This window comes from Macaca nemestrina, chromosome 4 (genome assembly GCF_043159975.1).
Source record: "Macaca nemestrina isolate mMacNem1 chromosome 4, mMacNem.hap1, whole genome shotgun sequence".
NCBI lineage: Eukaryota > Metazoa > Chordata > Mammalia > Primates > Cercopithecidae > Macaca > Macaca nemestrina.
In genome coordinates this window covers 151,380,498-151,408,473 of record NC_092128.1, presented here as the reverse complement: position 1 = coordinate 151,408,473, position 27,976 = coordinate 151,380,498, and the positions used below count along the sequence as shown (strand labels likewise).

General features: G+C 42.3%; 1 long non-coding RNA gene across 2 annotated transcripts; it reads right to left on the bottom strand.

Moving 5' to 3' along the window:
• Positions 1 to 29: 29 nt before the first annotated feature.
• On the bottom strand, positions 30 to 25,879 carry LOC139362583 (uncharacterized). Of its 2 annotated transcripts, none has more exons than XR_011621727.1 (4): positions 25,801 to 25,879; positions 19,507 to 19,680; positions 6,940 to 7,005; positions 30 to 118 (listed from the first exon to the last, which is right to left on the bottom strand). It is a non-coding gene; the product is annotated as an uncharacterized lncRNA (long non-coding RNA). The 2 variants fall into 2 exon arrangements; XR_011621726.1 differs by lacking the exon at positions 25,801 to 25,879 and adding an exon at positions 25,319 to 25,372.
• Positions 25,880 to 27,976: the final 2,097 nt, after the last annotated feature.

The window sequence follows — 27,976 nt, the reverse complement described above, 5'->3', positions numbered from 1 at the left end:
ATCATGCTCCTGAAAACGGTGACTCCTTCCTCCTTGTGGAGCATCTTTCTCAGCAGCGCCCATTTCTTCTTCCAGGACTCTGTCCAACAGAAAGGGGAAGCCTTCTGATAGAGCACACCTGACCCATGAAAAGAAAAGGGAAAGAAAGGAGGCCAAAGGTCACACTCTCCTCATTCCACCATCCTCCCTAAAATCATCCTGATTTCATGGGCCCTGAGACCGGGGATGCTTCTGTACACCTCGAGGCCTTGGCGCCTGACCTAAATTCTATTCTCTTTCTCATTATCTGAAAAATTTTAAGAAAATCCCTAGAGCCAGGATCTTTATTCCTAGTAAGCCAAAAGTCCCAAGAAACACCCAAATTCTGTCCCTCTTAGTTTGGGAAACAAGTCTACCTTCATCAGCATGACATTTTCCACCAAATGTGGTAACTGCAAGTCCACCACACAATGCTTAACTGGAATTGGAAGCAACATCTCAGACGATGAAAAATACATGCAAGAATCCCTAAGACAAATGGTTTATTTTTCCCTTTCTTACTAAAACAACTGCCAGTATTAACAATGGTATGCAAATCTCTTTTAGACGCCCTGCTTTTAAATCTCTAGGTTTCTTCCTGAGACAGGGAGTCACTCCCATCACCCAGGCATTTACAGTGTTTAATTCTGGTTATATGCTATTCTCAAATTTACAACTATTTATTTCATTCCTCTCAAATGTTGATCCATTATCACATACGTATTAAAATATTATCTCCCATGCTGCGTGATATGTTATTTTTATATTCATCCTTCCTTAAATGAACCAAAGGTTTTAGTTGGATTAGATTGTGATTAGTCAAGTTTTCTGATTTCATGATTTCTTAAATTGCAGTCATATGACCTCAATCACTGGAAATAGAATGTCATGAGTATTTCTCTTTACTTGCAATCATAAATTCAGGGAATGTCATCAATTGGTATGTCGGTGATTGCATGATTTCCTGAAAGTCTTTCACAGTCTAATTTGGGCACTACTCAGTCTAATTTGGGCACTACTTACTTTCTCTAAGTTCAGTGCATGTTTCCAACACTTGATGCTTTATGATTTGGGTATATAGCTTCCGCAAGAGCATTTCCTGCAAAGACATGTCTTGGTCCTCACTGGTAAGTCATTTCACTCGAACACAGAATCAATAGGCTGAACATGGAAAGGTTTTTGCTAGAATACTTATTAGACTGCACAGATCTATTCTTTGATATTAAGGAAACAAATACACTGTTACTAACTGTACTTCATTGATGATTCTCAAGTCAGAAAGTACAGGTCTGACTTCCTGTCCTTCAATGCCTGAAAGGATGATCGTATCTGCCAAAAGCACATAGTTAGAAGCACATCGCAGCTCAAACACACACACACCCAGACATATAAACAAACACAAAGAAACACTCACATGGGCATGATTCTGCGTGCCCACAAGCTCACGCAAGCAAAACACACACACACAAGCACACACATTGTTTCGTAAGGACAGAATTATTCCCTACCACTGTTTTAAGGAAACTAACGCATTCCCCAGGAGTTTTAAGTGAACTCCCTGGGGAATACAAGGGGACACACCCTATGACTCATTCCTTAATTGGGTGCTGAGATTTGATTGGTGGACCGCGTACCTGATGGGTGGGTGGGGTGTTCGAGGTAGGCGGGGGTGAGTTATATAAGGGCTGATGCGGCCAGATGGCACGTCATTTGAAGACTCTCTCGGAAGAGATAGCGTCTTTCTGCAACGTGCGGTCCCAGCAGAGAAAGCTTGTGATCCTTGCTCCTGGCGACATGGAGGCCGATTCACTCCACTTGGGAGGTGAGTGGCAGTTCAACCACTTTTCAAAACTCACATCTTCTCGGCCAGATGCAGCTTTTGCTGAAATCCAGCGGACTTCTCTACCTGAGAAGTCACCACTGTCATCTGAGACCCATGTCGACCTCTGTGATGGTTTGGCTCCTGTGGCAAGACAGCCTGCCCCTGGGGAGAAGCTTCCTCTCAATAGCAGGAGACCTGCTGCGGTGGGGGCTGGGCTCCAGAATATGGGAAATACTTGCCACGTGAATGCTTCCCTGCAGTGCCTGACATACACACCACCCCTTGCCAACTACATGCTGTCCCGGGAGCACTCTCAACTTTGTCATCGTCACAAGTCCTGCATGCTGTGTACGATGGAAGCTCACATCACACGGGCCCTCCACTGTCCTGGCCACGTCATCCAGCCTTCACAGGCATTGGCTGCTGGCTTCCATCGAGGCAAGCAGGAAGACGCCCATGAATTTCTGATGTTCATTGTGGATGCCATGAAAAAGGCATGCCTTCCCGGGCACACGCAGGTAGATCATGACTCTGAGGACACCACCCTCATCCACCAGATATTTGGAGGCTGCTGGAGATCTCAAATCAAGTGTCTCCACTGCCAGGGCGTTTCGGACACCTTTGACCTTTACCTGGACATCGCCCTGGATATCCAGGCAGCTCAGAGTGTGAAGCAAGCTTTGGAACAGGTGGTGAAGCCCGAAGAACTCAATGGAGAGAATGCCTATCATTGTGGTCTTTGTCTCCAGAAGGCGCCTGCCTCCAAGACGTTCACTCTACACTCTTCTGCCAAGGTCCTCATCCTTGTATTGAAGAGATTCTCCGATGTCACAGGCAACAAACTTGCCAAGAATGTGCAATACCCTGAGTGCCTTGACATGCAGCCATACATGTCTCAGCAGAACGCAGGACCTCTTGTCTATGTCCTCTATGCTGTGCTGGTCCATGCTGGGTGGAGTTGTCACAACGGACATTACCTCTCTTATGTCAAAGCTCCAGGAGGCCAGTGGTATAAAATGGATGACGCCGAGGTCACTGCCTGTAGCATCGCTTCTGTCCTGAGTCAACAGGCCTATGTCCTCTTTTACATCCAGAAGAGTCAACTGGAAAGATGCAGTGAGAGTGTGTCAATAGGCAGGGAACCAGGAGCCCTTGGCGCTGAACACAAAGACAGGCGAGCAACGCAAGGGGAGCTCCAGAGAGAACCCTGCCTCCAGGTACCCGACTTGGAGGAGCACTTGGTGGAAAGAGCCACTCAGGAAAGCACCTTAGACCACTGGAAGCTCCTCCAAGAGCAAAACAAAACCAAGCCTGACTTCAACGTCAGAAAAGTCGAATGTACCCTGCCTCCCAACGTGCTTGTGATTCATCCATCAAAATACAAGAGTGGGATGAACAACCATCATCCTGAACAGCAAAGCTCCCTGCTGAACCTCTCTTCAAGGAACCTGACACCTCAGGAGTCCATGAACACTGGCACACTCACTTCTCTGCAAGGGAGGATCAGGAGATCCAAAGGGAGGAACAAACACAGCAAGAGGGCTCTGTTTGTGTGCCAGTGATCTCAGGAAAAGTCTCCACCCAAACGCAGGAGTGCATGCGCACATACACTGACACACACACACATACACGTACACACACACACACCCACCAGGGGTTCACTCACACACACACACACACACCCCATCACATACACAGTCAATCCGACATAAAGTAATGAGGAGCACAGGTTTCTGTCTACACAAGAGGGACAATTGGATAGTGATGGCTGCGTTTCAGGATGAGCCCAGACATGGGAAACATCGAGTTTTGCAGTCGTGAGTCTTCTGAACCTGTGGAGGGATTGTCTGTGTGTTTGTGTTCATGGTAGATGACATTCAGTGTGAATTTCTGAATATGACATATTGTGGTGTAGGGTTGCGCGTGAGGTTATTGCAGGGGACGGGGTTGACTATTTTCTCTTGGCGTGTGTTTCATTCGTCAGTTGTTGGTGAGCACCAGAAGTTGAAATTTTGCGAACGTGGGACTTCTGTGGATCCTTCTCGCTACCTTGAGTAGTGGAAGCTGGAATGCATTTGAAGAGAGGAAGGGTGTTCTTCTTTTGAACCTGCCTCGCCGTTTTTACATTGCTTGTTGAATGGATGTCAGGCGCCCTAGGACTTGTGCCCTTGGTGGAACCCACAGAATGCTGGAGACAGACAGACAGACACACTTGCCTATTGAATGGTGTCCATTTCCAATGAATTGAAGCAGAAAATCATCCCACTGGTACGTGAGTCATTTGGAAGTAAGTCGTATTGATAATAAAGGAAATCAAACACACAAGCGCGTGTGTATTCAACTAAAATAAAATCAGCAAGCACTGAAATAAATCTCATTTGGTGCGTATAATAATGGCATTTGGGAGATTCCAGGTCAATCGTCCAGCTGCGAAAGGTGCATCTCTGAAGCACAGTCCCTGACCTGCAATGAGACTTGTTCATCCGAGGTGGTGTTGCAGTGGAAATGATTGTGGGAAACGGCCCCTTCCTTTTGTGTATTCGCTGATTGGATTTCAGGCTCCGTTTCTCGTTCGGTACAGTGATCCAAGTTGACCAATCCGAGAGGAAACGTGTCCAGGGCATAACTCAGGGCTCCGTACAACCACAGAATCTTGGGTGCAACCCTGCTCAAGCACACAAATGTGCGTATTAACAGTGTCTCTGTATGACGTGTGTGCAAAGTACAGTGTGATGAGCATGACTGGCCGACAGGTGATCCATTGGGCTCACCTGAAAATCAGTTATGAGCATGAAAGAACACCGACGCCCAGGTCCCCGCTTCAGACATAACACCCTCCAGCGTCTTGTGTGAAGCCACGGCATCTGGACTGCTCATGCTTCTGGGGATCATTCTCCTGAAAATGGTGGCTCCTTTCTCCCTGTGGAGCAACGCTCTACGCAGCGCTTCTTTCCTCCCCCAGGACTCTTTTCATCGGGCCCGGGACGCCTTCTGATTCAACACACCTGCCCCATGAAAAGTCAATGGAAAGAAACGGGGCCAAAGGTCACAGTCCTCTCATTCCACCATCCTCCCTAAAATCTTCCTGATTTCATGGGCCCTGAGGCCAGCGTGTTTCTTTACACCTCGCCGAGGCCTTGGGGCTGGGCCTAAAATCTGCCCCGTTTCTCACTCTCTAAGACATTTGGACAAAATCCCTGGAGCCAGGATCTTCATTCCTGGTAAGTCAAAGGACCTGAAGACACAACCAAATTCTGTCCCTCCTAATTTGGGGAGCATGTCTACGTTCATCAGCTTTAAATTTTGCACCAAATGTGGGAACTGCCAGTCCACCACACAATGCCTAACTGGAAACGGAGGCAACATCGCAGATCCTGAACAATCCATGCAAGAATCCATGAGATAAATTCTTTTCGCCGTTTCCTCCTGAAACAAAGGCCAGTAGTAACAATGGTGTACAAACCTCTGTTTCACTCCCTGCTTTTAAATCTCTCTGTTTCTTTCTTCTTGAGACAGGGCGCCCCACTCCCATAACCCAGGCTTTTCCAGTGTTTAATTCTGGTTGTTTGCTTTTGTCAAATTTACAACTTTTTATTGCATCTCTCTCAAATGTTGATCCATTATCACATACATATGAAAATGTCATCTCCCATGCTGTGTGATATGTGGTTTTTATTTTCATCCTTTGTTAAATGAACCGAAGGTTTTAGTTGGCATAGTTTCCGATTACTCAAGTTTCTTGATTTCATGATTTCTTCAATTGCCCTCGAACGTCCCCAACCACCGGAAATAGAATGTCATGAGTATTTCTCTCTTCTTGCAATCATAAATTCAGGGAATGTCATCAATCAGCCTCTCGGTGATTGCATGATTATCCGAAAATCTTTCACCATCTAAATTGTGCACTGAGTATTTCGTCTAACTTCAGTGCATGTTTCCAACACTCGATGCTTTATGATTTGGGTATCTAGCTCCCACCAGAGCGCTTCCTGCAAAGACTTATCTTGTTCCCCACTGGCAAGTCATTTCTCTCGGATATAGCATCAAGAGGCTGAACATAGAAATGTAATCTCTGGAATATCTAATGGATTACCCGGATCCCTACACAAACACACACACACAGGTGTACAGTCATTCCTACATAACATAATGTGGTCTTCAGGTTTTTGTCTATGCAGAAGGGACAACTGGTTAGTGAGTATTGCATTTCAACATGATCCCATATCTAATATGTTGTTGTGGATTTGTGAGTATTCTGATCATTTGAAGGGACTGTCTCTGTTCATGTGATTTCACAGTGGATGACATCCTATGTGAATATCTGTATACTACATTTTGAGGTGTAGGTTTCCCCCTCAGGTTACTGGATGGATTTGAGTTTATTATTCTGTCTTGGTTTCTTTTGATTAGTCAATTGGTAGGTGAAAGTAGGTGAAATTTTGCTAACGTGGGATATAGGTGAATCATTCTCATGAATATGAATAATTGAAACTGGGATGCATTTGTAACATTGGAAGGGTGTTCTTATTTTTTATCCCAACTTTTTTTGCATTTGTTTTCAACCGACATCAGGTTCCCTGGGTAGAACCTAGGTAATTCTTGGAACAGACAAACAGATGCTGTTAATTTTATGGTGTCAGTTTAAGTTTAATTTAAAGGGAAATTTTTCTCACCAGTATGTAATTCATTTTCAAATAACTTATACTTATCATAAATGGAATAATACACAACACACTGAAGTGTGTGAGTATGAAACTACAGTCAAATTAGAAAGTTCTTAAATAAAGTGCATTTCATGAGTAAAGGATGGAATTTTCTAAAATTCTAGATCAACCATCCAGCTGTGAAATCTATATCTTTGAAGCAGTATCCCTGTTCTGAGAGTTGTTTTTCTCTGGTGGTATTTCAGTGGAAACTAGTTTGGGGAATAGCCCCTTCACTTTTTATATTTGCTTGTTACTTTTCATTGTAAATCTGTGTTTTTAAACTGTATTTAAATGTTAATAGAATCCATCCCAATAAAACATAACCAACAGCTCTTCTCATTTCTATTCATCACAGATCAATCTCTTGTTAGTTATGGTGATCGGTTTACTTACCTGAGAGTAAATGACACCTGGGCAGAACACAGGGCTCCATAGAAGTACAGAATCTTGGGTCCAACCCTGTCCAAGCATCAAAATGTGTATATTAACAATGTGTCTGTGTGAATTGTGTGTGAAGTAAAGTGAGCTTAGTACAACTTGCAGTAGATTATTAATTTGATCACTTTGTAATCAGTGAATGAGCTTTAAAGAGTATCAATGACCAGTGCCTACCCCCCAGAGATAAGAACTTCCAGTGTCTTGTGTGAAACCATGGCATCTGGATTGCTCATGATTCTGAAGATAATTCTGTCCCCCATGGTTTCAGAATCATTGCAGGAGGTGGAAACAGATAACACATCAGTCCCTTGCTCTCTCTGCCCTCTTCACTCAGGAAAAGTCTCACTGGGACCAAGGAAAATCCTATGGTTTCCTAGGGAGAAGGATTTTTCTCAGGAGAGAAAATGGTGGCTCCTTCCTCCCTGTTGAGCCTCTTCCTCAGGATTGCCCCTTTGTCTCTTCAGGACTCTGTTCATCAGACCCAAGATGCCCCCTGGTTGAGCACATCTGGCCTATGAACAAATAAGGGGAAGGAATGGTTCCAAAGACTGTACTATGCTCACTCCACCATCCCCTCTGAAACTATCCTGACTCCATGAGCCCTGGGTCAGAAGCTGTTTCTTTATATCTCTAGGATTTTCCTCACAACCTAAATCCTGCCCCATTTCCTACATCTTGTAAATTTTGACAAAACCTGTAGAGTCTAGATCTTTTTTCCTGACAGGGCAAAGGGAGATACACCAGAGTTCTGTCCCTCTGAGACTGCAGGACATCTCAGCTTCCATCAACATGAAATTTTGCATCAAATATAGTTACTGCAGGTCCACCTCACAACGAGTAATGGAAGGTGAGACAACATCTCAGACCCTGTACAGTTTTTGGCCAAGCTCATGTAGTTTGGCAATGCTTTTACTCTATAAATCAGTTGTGAAAACACTTAGGATTCATATTATTTAGTCTTTTAATCAGTCTGTTATTATTTTCAATGTATTTACTACACTTCAGCTTAATATTTCTGATAAACTTTGTTGCAAAATTCTCAATATAATAGTGGCAAACCAAATCCAGCAATACATCAAAAAGCTTATCCACCAAGATCAAGTCGGCCTCATCCCTTGGGTGCAAGGCTAGTTCAACATATGCAAATCAATAAATGTAATTCACCACATAAACAGAACTAAAGACAAAAACCCCATAATTATTTCAGTTGACTCAGAAAAGGTCTTTGATAAAATTCAACATTCCTTTATGCTAAAAACTCTCATGAAACTAGGTATTGATGGAACATGTCTCAAAATAATAAGAGCCATTTATGACAAACCCACAGTCATTATCATATTGAATAGGCAAAAGCTGGAAGTATTCCATTTGAAATTTGGCACAAGGCAAGGATGCCCTCTCACCACTCCTATTCAATATAGTGTTGGAAGTTCTGGCCAAGGCAATCAGGTAAGAGAAAGAATAAAGTTTATTCAAACAGGAAAAGAGGAAGTCGGACTTTCTTTATTTGCAGATGACATGATCCTATATCTATAAAATCCCATCACCTCAGCCCAAAAGATTCTTAAGCTACAAGCAACTTCAGCAAAGTCTCAAGATACAAAATCAGTGTGCAAAAATCTCAAGCATTCTTATACACCAACAATAGACAAGAAGAGAGCCAAATCACAAATGAATTCACATTTACAATTGCTACAAAGAGTGTAAAATACCTACCTAGGAATACAGCTAACAAGGCAAGTGAAGGACCTCTTCAAGGAGAACTACAAACCGCTACTCAAGGAAGTAAGAGAGGACACAAACAAATGGAAAAACATTCCATGCTCATGGGTAAGAAGAATCGATATCATGAAAATTGCCATACTTCCCAAAGTAATTCATAGATTCCATGCTATTCCCATAAACTACCATGGACATTCTTTACAAAATTAGAAAAAACTACTTCAGAATTCATATGAAATGAAAAAAGAGCCCATATACCCAGGACAATCCTAAGCAAAAGTAACAAAGCTGGAGGCATCATGCTATCTGACTTCAAACCATATTACAAGGCTACAGTAACCCAAACAGCATGGTAGTGGTACAAAACAGACACATAGACCAATGGAATGGAATAGAGATATCAGAAATAAGACTGCACGTCTACAACCATTTTATTTTGGAGGAAAACAAACAATGGGGAAAGGATTCCCTATTTAATAATGAATGGTGCTGGAAAAACTGGCTAGACATATGCAGAAAACTGAAACTGGACCCCTTCCTTATACCTTATACAAAAATGAACTGAAAATGGATTAAAGATTTAAATGTAAAACTCAAAACTATAAAAATCCAACTCCATATAAAAGTGGGCAAAAACTGGGTGCAGTAGCTCATGCCTATAATCCCAGAAGTTTGGGAAGGTGAGGTGGGCAGATAACTTGAGGCCAGGAGTTCAAGATCAGCCTGGCCAACCTGGTGAAACTCAGTCTCTACTCAAAATACAATAAATTAGCCAGATGTGGTGGCAGGTGCCTGTAATTCCAACTACTCAGGAGGCTGAGACAGAAGAATCACCTGAATCTGGGAGGTAGAGGTTGCAGTGACCCGAGATTGTGCCACTGAACTCCACCCTGGGTGACACAGCAAGACTCTGTCTTAAAAAGTGAAAATAAAAATATTTTTAAAAGTGGGCAAAGGATATGAACAGACACTTATGCAGCCAACAAACATATAAAAAAAAAAGCCCAACGTTACTGATCATTAGAGAAATACAAATCAAAACCACAGTGAGATGCCATCTCATGCCAGTCAGAATGGTGGTTATTAAAAAGTCAAGAAACAACAGATGCTGGTGAGACTGTGGGGAAACAGGAACATTTTTACACTGTTGGAGCGAATGTAAATTCAATCACTGTGGAAGACAGTGTGGTGATTTTTCAAAGACCTAGAATCAGAAATACCATTTGACCCAGCAATGCCATTACTGGGTATATACCAAAAGGAATATAAATTCTTGTATTATAAAGATACTTGCATGCATATGTTCATTGCCACACTATTCACAATAGCAAAGACATGGAATCAACCCAAATACCCATCAGTGACAGACTGGATACAGAAAATCTGATACATATACACCATGGAATACTATGCAGCCATAAAAAGGAATGAGATCATGTCCTTTGCAAGGACATGGATGAAGCTGGAAGCCATTATTCTCAGCAAACTAACGCAGGAACAGAAAACCAAATACACACGTTCTCACTTATAAGTGGCAGATGAACAATGAGAAGACATAGACACAGGGAGGGGAACAACATACACTGGAGCCTGTCTGAGGGTGAGTGAGGAGGGAGTGCATCAGAATAAATAGCTAATGCATGTGGGGCTGAATACCTAGGTTACGGGTTGATAGGTACAGCAAACCACCATGCACACACTTACCTATGTAACAAACCTGCACGTCCTGCACATGTATCCTGGAACTTAAAATGAAATAAAATAAAATTTTTAAAAACTTTATTTTTTCTAAGTCCTGTTTGCAATTTTCAACGTGAACTTTCTAGTAGACATTTATCATATATAGAATTATATAGTTGATTTTTGAACAACTATGGTTCTGCCATTCTTTAAAATGCAAATTCTTTATGAGTGTGTGTATGTATGTATGTGTGTATATATATTTGTGTGTATATATGTGTGTGTATATATATGTGTACATGTGTGTGTGTGCAGATAGATAGATAGATAGATAGATAGATAGATAGATAGATAGATAGATAATGCTCCTGGTCTTCTGTTTGAGTAGGCTGAGAAGGAGGAGGGGGAGGAGTGATTGTTCTTGCAGTCTCAGAGGTAGCTAGGTGGAAGAGAATCTGTACAAATGAACACATGAAGTTCTCATTTGTAAGTGTGAGTTAAATAATTGTACACCTGGACATAGAAGTGGAATGAAAGACACTAGATATCTGGAAGGGTGAGAGGGTGGGAGGGGCAAATAATAAACAATGGTTCAGATATCTGGATTCCTTGATCCCAAATGGTGTACAATTATTTCTCTTTAATTGGTGTCCATTTACCAGCAAGTTTGAGAGGAGTGAGCCAAGCTCAGAAAGGCATTCAGCCCTAAAATCAGATGTGCATGGCAATGGGCAGAAGTACCCTCTCCCTTTCTCAGAACAAATCCAAGCTTCCTTTATACCCCTTACCCACAGGAAAGTTATCTTCCAAAATGTATTTCTGCTGGAGGCAAAATTTTTTATATTTTATGGAAAAAAACCTTGTAACTTGGTAAAACTTAGAAATTAATATTGGAAAAACAGTAGGGCACTCTCTTTGGGACATAATCTTTGAGACACTTCAGCAGCATATACAGAATTCCTCCTGAGAAAATCCAGACAGCATAAACTTGAGCATGTTCATGAGAAATGGAGAAGTACACATTTATTCACATATTTTACATTAAAGTTTATCAAGGGTAGAAATTCAAAAATCTGTTTTACTATGAATGTTCATATGAAAGTACAGACATTCACCTAAATTTTCCTGAAATTATTTAAAAATTCATTTGTCATTGGTAACAGAAACTTCCAAACATCTCCATTTTACAAGTCTCATTATCCATATTTTCTCTAAAATATTCAGAAATAGAAAACAAAAATATAGATTAAAATAGCTCATACTTTTCGAATTTAAAATAATTGTTCAGTAACTGGGAAGAAAGGTTTACACAAATCGGAAATTCTGTATGTATATAGAAATTAATAAGATGAGAAAATTATGGCAAACAATAGGGGGCTTCAATAAGTTCATGCAAAATAACAATTATGAAAAAACTATGCATGAACTTTTAGCTTTTGCATCAAAACACACATATACTAGTTTATTTTAACTTTTTTCTCTTTTTGAGACAGGGTTTCACTCCCCTCACCGAGGTTGCAGTGCAGTGGAGCAATCTTGGCTCAAAGTAACCTCTGCTTCCCATGCTCTGCTTCTCCTGCCTCAGCCTTTCAAGTAGCTGGGACCTTGTCTGGTTAATTTTTGTATTTTTTGTAGAGGCTAATTTTTGTATTTTCTGTCGAGGCAGGGTTTTGCCATGTTGCCCAACCTCCCAAAGTGCAGGGGTTACAGGCGTGAGCCACCATGCCCGGCCCTGTTTTAACATATCTGAACAGGATTTAAAACATCAGTCTGAAAAGAGCCACATGAATTCTGCCAAATTGAATTCTGCCAAACCTGAAACAAGAACAAACATCAAATTTATGGTGAAGCTGGGGTACAAAAAACGGTGAAATAAATTATTCTTTATGAAAAGTCTATGGGAAAAATGACCTGAAGGATCAGTCGTTTACAAACGGATACCTGATTCTAAGAAGAGATAAGACAATGTTGAAGATGAAGCCCACAGAGGAGGGGCATCCATTCCAATTTTTGAGAGAAAAAAAATTGTTTCTATGCCCTAATTGAGGAGGTCTGACTATTAACAAGAGATATTATAGCCAACACCACAGACATCTCAATTGGTTCAGCTTACACAATACTGACTATAACGTGAAAGTTGAGAAACTTTACATTTGATGAGTCCCGAATACTCTTGTGCCTAGATCAGCTAAGGACAAAAGCAGAGCTATTAGTGACTATTTTGAACGAGCAGAATCAAGTTCCTGAAGTATTATTTTGAAGAATTATAATAGGGAGTGAAACTGACTTTATCAATAGGATCCTGAAGGCAAAGCACAATTAAAGCAATGGTTACCAAGAGGTAGAAGTGGTCCAGTCAAAGCAAAAGCAAACTTCTCAAAAGCAAAAGCCATAGAGGTTTTGGGGCTGTTCAAGGCATTTTGCTTGTTGACATTCTGTAGGATCAAAGCACCATATCTTCTTAGTAGGAGAGTTCTTAGAGAAAATTAGCAAATACTTTTGCAGAAAAGTGCCCTGTAAAGCTTCACTAGAGAGTCCCTCTGCACCACAGCAACACTTCTGTTCCTTCCTCTTGTCAAACACCAGTAATTTTGCAAGAGTTTTCATGGGAAATTATTAGGCTTCAACATTACAGTCCTGATTTGGTTTCTTCTGAACTTATTTTTCCTAATCTTAAAATAACTCTAAAGGGCACCCATTTTTCCTTAGTTAATAGTAGAAGACTGCATTGACATGATTAAATTCCCATGACCCTCAGTTCTTTAGCAATGGACTGAATGGTTGGGATCATCCCTTAATGCAGTGTCTTGACCTCAGTAGAGATTATACTGAGAAATAAAGTTGATATATATTTTCATTTTTAAATCAATATTTCACTGACATTTTAAAATCCCTTCACAATTCACATTTGTCTCAAAAGTATTTAAATTTAGAAATCATATCCAGTGAGGTTGGTGCCATGATGGCCAAATAGGAACAGCTCCAGCCTCCAGCTGCCAGCGTGAGCAACACAGAAGATGGGTGATTTCTGCATTTCCAACTGAGGTATCGGGTTCGTCTCACTGAGACATGTTGGACAGTTGGTGCAGGACAGTGGGTGCAGCCCAACGAGTGAGAGCCAAAGCAGGGCAAGGCATCGCCTCACCTAGGAAGCGCAAGGGGGAAGGGAATTCCTTTTCCTAGCCAAGGGAAACAGTGACACACAACACCTGGAAAATTGGGTCACTCCCACACAATACTGTGCTTTACCAAGGGTCTTAGCAAACGGCACATGAGGAGATTATATCCCACACCTGGCTCGGAGGGTCCCAAGCCCACAGAGCCTCTCTCATTGCTAGCACAGCAGTCTGAGATCTAACTGCAAGGCGGCAGCAAGGCTGGGGGAGGGGCGCCCACCATTGCTGAGGCTTAAGTAGGTAAACAAAGAAGCCAGGAATCACGAACTGGGTGGAGCCCACTGCAGCTCAAGGAGGCCTGCCTGCCTCTCTAGACTCCACCTCTGGGGACAGGCCATAGCTAAACAAAAAGCAGCACAAACCTGTGCAGATGTAAATGTCCCTGTCTGACAGCTTTGAAGAGAGTAGTGATTCTCCCAGCATGGAGGTTGGGATCTGAGAACTGACAGACTGCCTGCTCAAGTGGGTCCCTGACCCCCGAGTAGACTAACTGGAGAGCCTAACTGGGAGTAGCCTAACTGGAGTGGACCTCAAGCAAAGTCCAACAGACCTGAAGCTGAGGGTCCTGGCTGTTAGAAGGAAAACTAACAAACAGAAAGGACATCCACACCAAAACCTCATCCATACATCACCATCATCAAAGACCAAAGGTAGATAAAACCACAAAGAGGGGGAAAAAGCAGTGCAGAAAAGCTCAAAATTCAAAAAATTAGAGCACCTCTCCCCCTCCAAAGGAACGCAGCTCCTCGCCAGCAACAGAACAAAGCTGGACGGAGAATGACTTTGACAAGTTGAGAGAGGAAGTCTTCAGTTGATCAAACTTCTCAGAACTAAAGAAGGAACTACGAACCCAGCACAAAGAAACTAAAAACCTTGAAAAAAGATTTGATGAATGGATAACTAGAATAACCAATGCAGAGAAGTCCATAAACGACCTGATAGAGATGAAAACCATGACACAAGAACTACATGACAAATGCACAAGCTTCAGTAACCGACTCGATCAATTGGAAGAAAGAGTATCAGAGATTGAAGATCAAATGAATCAAATGAAGTGAAAAGAGAAATTTAGAGAAGAAAGAGTAAAAAGAAATGAACAAAGCCTCCAAGAAATGTGGGATTATGTGAAAAGACCAAATCTACATCTGATTGGTGTACCTGAAAGTGATGGGGAGAATGGAACCAAGTTGGAAAACACTCTGCAGGATATCATCCAGGAGAACTTCCCCAATCTAGCAAGGCAGGCCAACATTTAAATTTGGGAAATACAGAGGACTCCACAAAGATACTCCTCAAGAAGAGCAACTCCAAAACACATAATTATCAGATTCACCAAAGTTGAAATGAAGGAAAAAATGTTAAGGGCAGCCAGAGAGAAAGGTTGCGTTACCCACAAAGGGAAGCCCATCAGATTAACAGCAGATCTCTTGGCAGAAACTCTACAAGCCAGAAGAGAGTGGGGGCCAATATTCAACATTCTAAAAGAATTTTCAAACCAGAGTTTCATATCCAGCCAACTAAGTTTCATAAGTGAAGGAGAAATAAAATCCTTTACAGACAAGCAAATGCTGAGAGACTGTCACCACCAGGCCTGCCCTACAAGAGTTCCTTAAGGAAGTACTAAACATGAAAAGAAACCATCAGTACTAGCCATTGCAAAAACATGCCAAAATGTAAAGACCATCGAGGCTAGGAAGAAACTGCATCAACTAATGAGCAAAATAACCAGCTAACATCATAATGACAGGATCAAGTTCACACATAACAATATTAACCTTAAATGTAAATGGATTAAATGCTCCAATTAAAAGACACAGACTGGCAAATTGGATAAAGAGTCAAGACCCATCAGTTTGCTGTATTCAGGAGACCCATCTCACATGCAGAGACACACATAGGCTCAAAATAAAGGAATGGAGGAAGATCTACCAACCAAATGGAAAAAAAAAATGGCAGGGGTTGCAATCTTAGTCTCTGATAAAACAGACATTAAACCACAAAGATCAAAAGAGACAAAGAAGGTCATTAAATAATGATAAAGGGATCAAATCAACAAGAAGAGTTAACTATCCTAATCAACAGAATACACATTCTTCTCAGCACCACATTGTACTTATTGCAAAATTGACCACATAGTTCGAAGCAAAGCACCCCTCAGCAAGTGTAAAAGAACAGAAATTATAACAAACTGTCTCTCAGACCACAGTGCAATCAAACAAGAACTCAGGATTAAGAAACTCAATCAAAACCACTCAACTACATGGAAACTGAACAACTTGCTCTTGAATGACTACGGGGTACATAACGAAATGAAGGCAGAAATAAAGATGTTCTTTGAAACCAATGAGAACAAAGATACAACATACCAGAATATCTGGGACACATTTAAAGCAGTGTGTAAAGGGAAATTTATAGCACTAAGTTCTCACAAGAGAAAGCAGGAAAGATCTAAAATTGACACCTTAACATCACAATTAAAAGAACTAGAGAAGCAAGAGCAAACACATTCAAAAGCCAGCAGAAGGCAAGAAATAACTAAGATCAGAACAGAACTGAAGGAGACAGAGACACAGAAAACCCTTCGAAAAAATCAATGAATCCAGAAGCTGGTTTTTTGAAAAGATCAACAAAATTGATAGACCACTAGCAAGATTAATAAAGAAGAAAAGAGAGAAGAATCAAATAGATGCAATAAAAAATGATAAAGGGGATATCACCACTGACCCCACAGAAATATAAACTACCATCAGAGAATACTATAAAAACCTCTTTGCAAATAAACTAGGAAACTTATAAGAAATGGATAAATTCCTGGACACATACACTCTCCCAAGACTAAACCAGGAAGAAGTTGAATCCCTGAAGAGACCAATAGCAGAGTCTGAAACTGAGGCAATAATTAATAGACTACTAACCAAAAAAAGTCCAGGACCAGACAGATTCACAGCTGAATTCTATCAGAGGTACAAAGAGGAGCTGGTACTATTCCTTCTGAAACTATTCCGATCAATAGAAAAAGAAGGAATCCTCTCTAACTCATTTGATGAGGTCCACATCATCCTGATACCAAAGCCTGGCAGAGACACACCAAACAAGAGAATTTTAGACCAATATCCCTGATGAACATTGACACAAAAATCCTCAATAAAATACTGGCTAACCGAATCCAGAAGCACATCAAAAAGCTTATACACTATGATCAAGTGGGCTTCATCCCTGGGATCCAAGGCTGGTTCAACATACTCAAATCAATAAATGTAATCCAGCATATAAACAGAACCAAAGACCAAAACCACATGATTATCTCAATAGATGCAGAAAAGGCCTTTGACAAAATTCAACAACCCTTCATGCTAAAAACTCTCAATAAATTCAGTATTGATGGAACATATCTCAAAATAATAAGAGCTATTCATGACAAACCCACAGCCAGTATCATACTGAAAGGGCAAAAACTGGAAGCATTCCCCTTAAAAACTGGAACAAGACAGGGATGCCCTCTCTCACCACTCCTATTCAACATAGTGTTGGAGGTTCTGGCCATGGCAATCAGGCAAGAGAAAGAAATAAAGGGTATTCAATTAGGAAAAGAGGAAGTCAAATTGTCCCTCTTTGCAGATAACATGCTTGTCTATTTAGAAAACCCCATTGTCTCAGCCCAAAATCTCCTCAAACTAATACGCAACTTTAGTAAAGCATCAGGATACAAAATTAATGTGCAAAAATCACACACATTCTTATACACCAATAACAGACAAACAGAGAGCCAAATCATGAATGAACTCCCATTCACAATTGCTTCAAAGAGAATAAAATACCTAGGAATCCAACTTACAACAGATGTGAAGGACCTCTTCAAAGAGAACGACAAACCACTGCTCAATGAAATAAAAGAGGACACAAACAACTGGAAGAACATTCCATGCTCATGAACAGGAAGAATCAATATTGTGAAAATTGCCATACTGCACAAGGTAATTTATAGATTCAACGCCATCCGCATTAAGCTACCAATGACTTTCTTTACAGAATTGGAAAAAAAACTACTTTAAAGTTCATATGGAACCAAAAAAGAGCCCACATTGTCAAGACAATCCTAAGTCAAAAGAACAAAGCTGGAGGCATCATGCTACCTGACTTCAAACTATACAGTAAGGCTACAGTAACCAAAACAGCATGGTACTGGTACCAAAACAGAGCTATAGACCAATGGAAAAGAACAGAGCCCTCAGAAATAATACCACACATCTACAACCATCTGATCTTTGACAAACCTGACAAAAATAAGAAATGGGGAAAGGATTCTCTATTTAATAAATGCTTCTGGGAAAATCGACTAGCCATAAATAAAAAGCTGAAACTGGATCCCTTCCTTACTCCTTACACAAAAATTAATTCAAGATGGATTAGAGACTTAAATGTTAAACCTAAAACCATAAAAACCCTAGAAGAAAACCTAGGCAATACCATTCAGGACATAGGCATGGGCAAGGACTTCATGTCTACAACAACAAAAGCAATGGCAACAAAAGCCAAAATTGACAAATGGGATCTAATTAAATTAAAGAGCTTCTGCACAGCAAAAGAAACTACCATCAGAGTGAACAGGCAACCTACAGAATGGGAGAAAATTTTTGCAATCTACTCATCTGACAAAGGGCTAATATCCAGAACCTACAAAGAACTCAAACAAATTTACAAGAAAAAAACAAACAACCCCATCCAAAAGTGGGCAAAGGATAAGAACAGACACTTCACAAAAGAAGACATTTATGCAGCCAACAGACATGTGAAAAAATGCTCATCATCACTAGCCATCAGAGAAATGCAAATCAAAACCACAACAAGATACCATCTCACACCAGTTAGAATGGCAATCATTAAAAAGTCAGGAAACAACAGGTGCTTGAGAGGATGTGGAGAAATAGGAACACTTTTACACTGTTGGTGGGACTGTAAACTAGTTCAACCACTGTGGAAGACAGTGTGGCGATTCCTCAAGGATATAGAACTAGAAACACCATTTGACCCAGCCATCCTATTACTGGGTATATCCCCAAAGGATTATAAATCATGCTGCTATAAAGACACATGCACATGTATGTTTACTGCAGCAGTATTCACAATAGCAAAGACTTGGAACCAACCCAAATGTCCATCAGTGACAGACTGGATTAAGAAAATGTGGCACATATACACCATGGAATACTATGCAGCCATAAAAAAGGATGAGTTTGCGTCCTTTGTAGGGACATGGATGCAGCTGGAAACTATCATTCTCAGCAAACTATCACAAGAACAGAAAACCAAACACCGCATGTTCTCACTCATAGGTGGTAACTGAACAATGAGATCACTTGGACACAGTAAGGGGAACATCACACACTGGGGCCTGATGTAGGGTGGGGGGAGGGGGAAGGGATAGCATTAGGAGATATGCCTAATGTAAATGACGAGTTAATGGGTGCAGCACACCAACATGGCACATGTATACATATGTAACAAACCTACACATTGTGCACATGTACCCTAGAACACAAAGTATAATAAAAAAAAATCATATCAAGTGTGAAATAAAGAAAATTATATAGGGAGAGGGAGAACAGAATCTCCAGACCTGAGACGTCACAATCCCTACTCCCACTAACCTGACAAGGGAGCTATGCATTGCCTAGAGACAGTCCTTGGCCTGCAACCCCGCGACGGGGTCCAGGGTCTGTGTCCATTTCTGGTTAAAATTGCTCTAAGGCTGGTCGCTGTCTTGGCCTTCCCTGCTTCCTGTCTGTTTAATTCTCCCCTCCTCACCCCATATGAAGCTTTTACTCAGGAGATGGATTATCGCCCCTCTTGGAACATCAAGGACACCACCAGGACACCGCACTGTCTCCTTGACTCTGGGATTCTGCAGACCTCAGTCTTCTCCTGAGGTCCCCTCACTCCCTACCTCATTTTTTCCATCCTTCTGGGGCCTGGGTCTGCTATACCTCAGGCTTCCTCTTCACAGTCACAGACAGAGGGAGCCCCCTTCATCCTTGGGCTCTGGCCACAGTTCACCTGCTGCAGGACACTCAGTGGCTTTCAGTAGTTCATCCAGACATCCAGATGGAAGTGGGATTTCCTGGAAGAAAAGCAGGACCCCAGAATTACACTGAATTCTAACTCAAGAGCCCAGAGTCCCCTTCTGCATGGGACATTAAGCTGCAAACACTACATAGGCACTTAATGCTCAGCTGCCCTTTTAACATCTGGTCCAGTTGTGTCCCTCCTCCTTGGAATATCTCAGAAAATGTATCTCCACCTAGAGTTGTTTAAACGTATCATCCTATGTGATTCCAGACCATCAGGGGGTACAATGGGTCCTCACCAGAACTTCCACACAGCTTGGAAGACTTAGAAAATCCTGAGGCTGCTCAGAGGGTCAGATTCCCATTTCTGTGTTTCAGAAAAACTTCAGTCTTCAGTCTTCCCCAGACAAGTGAGGAGACAGAAAATGTCTAGTCTCTGGCACATCTTTTGCAAGCAATGGTGGCTCCCAGGAATCAAAACTATCAATGAATATATTTTTGAGACTCTGGTCAAAAAAAGAGTCATTCTGCAATTTGAGGTAAGATGGAGTGGTTCTGTGGCTCCTGAGGTGATTTTGAAAAGATCTGGACTCTCAAAAGGACCATGGAGGACATTTCTGGCATTTCCAGACCGGGAGGAGTGACTGATAGACCTCTAGTGTTACTAGGAAAACTTTTTGTTGGACAGCTTTGCTTTGGATTTCAGGCCTTCACATAGGTTGCGTAGATCATGGAAGTGTTTCTGCATTTCTGCATAGGCTCAGGATGCCTTCTCAAGTCGTCCCTGCAATTATGAGACAGTTTCTGTCTCCAGAAGTCACTTAGAATAACACAAGAGGCTTCACCTTCAAAGGGACACCAGACAATATAGCCACAGTTCAGCCAAGATTATCTGTGTTTACATACCTGTAAAGTAACACTCCTAGTTCCCTCCATTAACATGGACATCTTTCATGAATAGAGAAACTCTAGTGATTGTTATGTAACAGCTGCCACAAAAATTAACCAATAAAAATAAATGATAAATGAAAAATAATTAATAATTATGATAATGAACGCAATGACCTAAATAGTAAGAATTTTAATACTGGTGACAATATGAACATAAGGATACAAAAATCAATGTGGAGATTCTCCTAAATATATGAAAAGTTCACAAATTGGGTCCTCCTTGTTTAATCTGGAGTCAGAGTCAAAGAATTTCACTATGAAATGTGTTCCATGACGGCAAACATGAGAAACAGGAGGTGAAAGGAAAGCAAGCCACAGGAGAGCATGGGCTAATAGGACCACTTGTGTGCAAACCTTTCTAGTCAAGGACTACCAGCCAGAGGTGAAGAGAGTTTGGCTTGTGTCTTGCCTACCACTGGGCACACAAAAGCTTTCAGTAGTGCAACCAGATGGCTGGTTTGGCTTGGCTCCCTGCAAAGAAGACATGTATCTGATCCCCACCAGCCCATCACTTCTGGAACTCAGAATCCTACATGCAGTAAACATGAAGCTCCAACTCCATAGCTGACTTCACCTCCTTACTGTCCTTCTGCCATCTGGTGTTTCAAGTGCTCTCCAAATCTGGACTTCTTGGCTCCCCTACCTTTATCAAGTGAAGTCAGGATGTATCATTCTCAGAGTTCTCCTGCCAGTCCAAGGTGAAACTCACCAATACAGGCATACCTTGGATGGACTTCCCTGGAATATTTAGAAAACAATGAGCTTGCTTGGGGGTGGTGTGAGCTCTAGGAGTAGAGTTACAGTCTCCCATGGAAACGTGAGAGGACTTAGAATAATCCCAGAGGCCTAAGGAGTCCAATCTGCCCTGGAAACATCAGGAATGATATACTTGGTCTTCCTGAGGCTCCAAACATTTTCTAAATAAACTCAGAGGTTACAGAACCATTTTTCTCTCAGGAACTGAAGTGGGGTTATTTGCCTTCTGCCAGCATCTCACTTTTTTTATTTTCTAAGTTAGCTTTTGAGCCCAGAAGTACATATTCCTTGTATTTGATTTACACAGAGAGCTTCCTAGAATGCCCATGCGTCTGGATACTTTCTGCATTCACTCAGGTATTCACAAAATGCTGCAGTTCTGCTGAAAATCTATGAGATGACCATTTGATCACCCAAGCAACTTTAGAATGTGTCTTCTATGGAAGCCCTGGAGCCTCCCTTCTGGTATTTCATCCATTGCTGGTACTGAGTACCCAGGGTGAAACCCTCCATCAGACATTGTCAGCAATTCCAGTATGGAGATGGCACTTACGTGATGGGGCTCAAGAATCACATGGTAGAAGACCAGCCAGGAGGTGAAGTCTCAGTAGGCTTGGGGGCTTAATGTTCGATGCACACCAGACTTCTGAGACTCAGGAAGCAGGTGTGGATCTGTCTGCCTAGTGCTTCTCATCTACAGCCTGGACCAGCCATTTCTTGGGGTGAACTACTGAAAGCTTTTGTATGACCTGCGTCAGGCAGGACTCTGGCCAGACCCTTTTCCATAGTGCATTTGTAATGTATTTCCACGTGGCACAGGCATCTCACTTTTGCCCAAGCCCTCATGTGGCTCAGAATTATTCTCCCTACTGCCACTCTTCTTTGCCATCACAGAAGATATTTCAAGATGCAGCCCCAAGCCTCTCCCTGTAATCAATAACATGAGGGCTCATATGGGAACAATGTCACAGGCTTACAGGAATATGCTCTTAAATATCTGCTTTTTTATTATTCTCTTCATTAAAATGACATTTATATCATCACCATTGTGATTGTTATTAATGTTATTATTATGTGGGTACAGTTCTTTATCATGGATATATTTGTGGTAGTTATTATGCAATGTTGAATATTTTTTTTTATGTTCTGAAGACTGTTTTTGCTGAAGATGATTAAAAGACAACTTTAAAACATACATACCACAGCAACCCCAAGACTCCTACTCTGGTGTCCTGTAGAAGAATAGGCTTCCTGAGTTATTCTTTTATTTTTTGGGCAAGTACCTATGGGCAAGTACCTATTCATACCAGCATAGGAGATGGATGAAGTGCACCCTGGTCTTGCCATGGGCTCAGAAAGAATTCATACATATGCTTTATGTGCTAGCAACTCTATGTGTAGGCCTGTGAGCCCTAGAATGCACTTTCTTTCACCAACTAGTCCACCTAAAAGTTTTCTAAGTCAAATTCCCCCTCCATGCTTGGATAGGTCGTGAATGGCTTTCTGTTACCCACCTAAGATGAAGGGATACTGCTAAATCAGGTTTGTGGTCAAGAAACCTTTACCTGGAGTGGCAGGAGAGGGACCACCTGTTCACCAGAGTCTCTGGAACATTTTCTTTTTCTTCTTCTTCTTCTTTTTTTTTTTTTTTTTGCGATAGAGTCTCACACTGTCACCCAGGCTGGAGTCCAGTGGCACAATCTTGGCTCACTGCAACCTCCGACTCCCAGGTTCAAGCGATTCTCCCGCCTCAGCCTCCTGAGTAGCTGGGTTACAGGTGCATGCCACCACGCCCACCTAATTTTTGTATTTTTAGTAGAGACGGGGTTTCAGGCTGGTCTCAAACTCCTGACCTCGAGATCTGCCCGCCTCAGCCTCCCAAAGTGCTGGTATTACAGGCATGAGCCACCGCGCCCAGCCTCTGCAACATTTTCTAAGTCAGTACAGTAGTTCTTTGAACCACCTTTTCAGTCAAAGAACTCATGAAAAAGTCCTCCAAGAACTTATGACCTCCTGGAAATTGTCAAAATCTCTACAGGTGTTCAGAGTCATCCAGAGCTGTATTGCAAACCACTGACTGGGTTCCACCATTATTAAAGCAAATGCAAAATATGCCATGCCCACCAAAAAGAATCCAGAAGCCATGGTATTTAGCTCTTTCTATCTTTCTTGCCTCCTGCAGGTGGCAGAGTACTGAGTATGATGCCCTCCTACAGCCTCTGGAGGACATGCCAGTGCCTAGAGGTACCAGTAGAGAGGGGCCGTGAAAGAGCAGATGACAGCCAGGTGGCTGGGAATGACATTGTCCTGGGGTTTATTGCTTGTCATGAACTCTGCCACTGGGCAACATGTACGGGTCTGGACACGTACCTTCTCTGGATCCCTGCCCCATCAGCCAGCTATCTTACCTCCTGAAAGCTGGTAGGTGTTGGTCAGGATGGTGTTGCAGGACCAGGGTTATATTAGCATTCCCTCTTAGGCTGAAACACCAGAAGTTAACACAGGAGTCCCCAGGTGTGCACATGCCAACCTCCAGATTGCTTTTCTTCTCGTTCTAGATGTTCATCCTTGCTTTCTGGGACTTGAAATAACCCTACACCACCAACTATTTATGCCTATTATCCACTTAGGGAAAACTTGTATGTCCCAAGCCCATAGGGTTAGTATTATTATCAGTATTATAACCACTAGTACTAGTATGATGATGATCATCATTCCTGTTAATTTTCATCAATATTTTTATTACTACCATTAATATGGATTCTTCATTATTGTACAGCAAGGAATATAGTTTATCCATTCACAAATGGTGTTCAGTTACTAAAGATGACTACAAGGCATGCTCTGCAGACATATACACACACAGCTGTCCTGGAGACCCAGCTTTGCCACCAATTGCTCTTTCATAAGATGAGCTCCCCCAATACCCACCAGTTTTTCAGGACTCGACCTGAGCTGGTTGGGCTGGACCTGGAAAAGTTTCCTATTCTCAGCTGTACCTGGAAAAATTTTAAAGACTCTTCCAAGTCCCAGTAATAGCTCTTGGCAGCTTCCAAGACCAGGGAGGGTTTCTTGGCCATTCAGTGCCATTCAAATATTCTAAGTAAACTCAAGGAACCAGAAACCCCACTTGCAGTCATGAAATACCAGTGAATGGCCTCTGTGAGTCTCTTCAAGTTTTTCAAAGATAACTGCCTGGAAAGGTTGGCCAGGAAGTCACCCAAGCCCACCCCTTTGCAGGATGTTCTATGTCAGCCAGGGGCCCAGTGAATTGCCATTGAACAGAAGGGAGGAACTGAGACAGCATGCCTGAGCTTCTGGAAACATTCTAAGTGCCCTTGTTGGCCCAGAAAAGACTGGTGCTGCCATACGAGGCACAGATATAGCAACTTAGCCACTCTAGGAACCACACAAGGTTTAAAGGCTCCCAGGAAGTCCAGGAAGGGCAAACATGGCCTTTTAGAGCCATCAGATTTTATTCTAAGTCTACGTGGGAGACAGTGCACTTGGCTTCATAAAAACACCAGTGGAGGTGTTATCACTTGCCCCAGTGTCCGGTCTTTTCCACCTCATCTCAGAGCCAGGCAGCCACCATTTCCCAAAGCCGCTGTGCAATGAAAGGGGAATATTCTAGGTGCTCTCCTGTGCCCACGAAATTCTGCGGCTGCACTAAAGGCAGGAGTTGTCCTCCGGAATGCTCTTCAGGAATCTGACGACACTAGTCAAGATTAGAGAAGTTCAATTCAACGTCATACAAAACCAATCACCAAAAAAAAAAAAATGCATAGTGAGACGAAATGATGAACACACCTGCTAATAATCATGGATGACAATAACAACAATGATGATCTTAGTGATAATGCCACCAACACTGTTAATGGCAATAACAATAAACCTGAGGTAATGGATGTTAGGGTCCCGATTCACCGATGTGAAGGATGGCGCCAATTTCTGGCCTTACAGAAATAAAGGAAAAGTAAACACCTGAAGGAGGAGGAGGTGAACCTGGAGCTCTCGCCGGCCTCTGGGCGCTCCTTGGTGGAAGGAGAGGGACTTGGTCTTGAGCCTGCCCAGGATCCACGCGCACCAGAACCCGGGAGTCCCAGTCCCTGGATGGGGTCAGTCCCACCCAGGCCAGACACCCGGGAGCCCGGGAGCCCCGGAGCCCGGGAGCCCCGGAGCCCGGGTCCTCCAGCCCTCGCTGCCGCCGTTCCTCGCGGAGCCCGTGCCCCCCGCGCCACCTCAGCCTCAGCGCGGCTCTGCTAGGGCAGGGCCAAGGAAGCTCCGGGCCCAGTGGGGGCATCCGGCCCCAACGGGATACTGACGCCCTGAGGGCGCGGAACAGCGCGGTCTGCGCAGGGCCTGCCATCTTGGGCCTTGCAAAAAGAGTGGCCGCTTCTACACCCCCACCTGGAACCTCCCCGGAGGCCCCAGCCCCAAAGCCAGGGCGGCGGCGCCTCCCTCACCCTGGGTAAAGAAAACTCAGGTCCTCCCAGGAGACCCAGCTCGCCGCGGGAAGCAGACCTCACATGAGCCTTGCATGGCCGGAACGATGGGTTTCATTGCCCTCTGCCGGCCATGAGGTGGCAGCACAGGACGTTTGGCTTTTACTGCTTAGCGGTGGACCTGAGTCTGAATCACTGAAATTCAGGTATGGATTATTCAGTACCTTTTTTTTTGGAAGATCAAATGGAAATTGAGTACGATATCTTGTGTTTTAATTAAAGAAGATGAGAATAAAGAAACAAATTCGAAAGTTAGTATACAAAAGTCGATTGATTCCCTCTATGTGAAGGGAAGAAGAGCTTGAATAAGAGAAGCATTCTGTGTTATGCTTTAATGCTGGAGATCTGCTACCATGCATTTGTCAAATCCCGTAGAATTTCACAGCACGAATAGTACATCTTCATGTGGCTCAGGACTACATATAATGTCAGCCACAGTTTGAGGGTAAATTACATATTTAATTAAATAGATTAAACAATAAATAATGTTGTGAGCTCTACCTGGACACAATCCTTGCCTCTCCAACCAGTTTGCCAAGGGCTCGAATTTCTTGCTCGTTATCCTCACACTTGACATAAACCCTGGCTTCTGAGTAAAATCAATCACTTGTGGAGAGTTTTTAATGTAATGATCTGTCAATTTCAACCATGGATAAGGCCATTTAGCCTTAGTAAGGCCTATCGTATTAAGATTGTGCCTGTTTTGCAAAATATCAAGTCATCATCCCACTTATTATTCAGGAAACGTTTTCTCTTGAGTTTTAGGTTCAGTACTGAGGCTCCTTGATGGACAATACATTTTCCAATTCTGAGGACAAGGCAGAGGAGGTCCCATCTGTGAGAACTTTCATTTTGCTTTTGGAAAAGTACATTGAATCAAACATAGGAAAGGCTTGCATGGTGGCTGACAGGTTCGGCTGTTTTATCGTGCTGGTGTTTTATCTTCTGGACAGAAGTAACAGGAACACAGCTGTGTCTGTCTCTGTGTAATAACTCAGGACTTACCTGAGTAAACTCTGGGGTGTCATGAGATGAACTGCTACCTCCACTTAGAGAGGCTTCAGGGACAAAATTTCAAGAGATTTCTGAGGAATAGAAGAGCAGGGCTGCCTTATTCTCTGATCCCAGGTAACTACTCAGAGACAGAGGCAAGGACTGGGAACACCCAAATGCATATACTAGGTGTCTTTGATCCAGCCTCCGTTTCCTTGCTAAATCTATGCAATGACACACTGAGAAATCTGGCAAGTGGGGCTGAAGATCCCTGATGTGTCAGTTCCAGGGTTGGATGGAAACAAGTGGTTTTAGTGGACATTGAAGTAAAGGGAGGTGAGCTGTGAGGAAAGAGCCATTGAAGACTGGGGAGACTCAGAAGTTGGGGTAGAATCTCGACCCATAAGCCAAGGAGTGCAGACACAAATCGATTTGTTAGGGCTGCATAAATGAAAGAAGGACTTCACCAACACACTAAGTTTTTTCAACAACCGATTGTATTCTTTGAATATTTGTAAGTATTGATCTTTTGGAAATGTTTAATGAGATTTCTTATATAATTCTGCATTCAATTTATGCCCAGGTCACTTTGCTATTATACATTTGTGTGCTGCATTTTTATGAGTAGATATTTTCTCAAATTTCTGAATTATTTTGCTAAACTATGTGTTAAGAGTTTTTTCTAGAGGTCCATCTTCTTGACTCACTTTTCTGATGAGAAATCTATCAGGTTTCTCCACAGTGATTTTCAAGTTTGATAGCTCCTCAATGTGAGAAACTTAACGTCAACTAAGAAATGAATTACCACTAAAGAATCTTCTCCTTTCAAGATGCTAACCGTGTTTTGTCCAGTGTGAAATCTCACATGTGCCACAAGCGTTTCTCTGTGAAGAAAGGATTTCTCGTGATTTTTCAAGGCATAACTTCTCCAGTAAGAAGTGTTTGGAATTCCAAGAGAATTCATTGCCCTTGGAAAGACTTTCCCTTCTTACTTAGCTTATAAAGGATTTCCTCTCTTATTTTCCATTTTAGCAGCATTTTATCACTGTGTTTTCTTGTGAACATCAAGCCTAGTGCTTGGCTGAATGTTTATTCACAGAAAATACAAATAAAAGGTTCATCCAAGTAAAGTTTTCTTACGTTA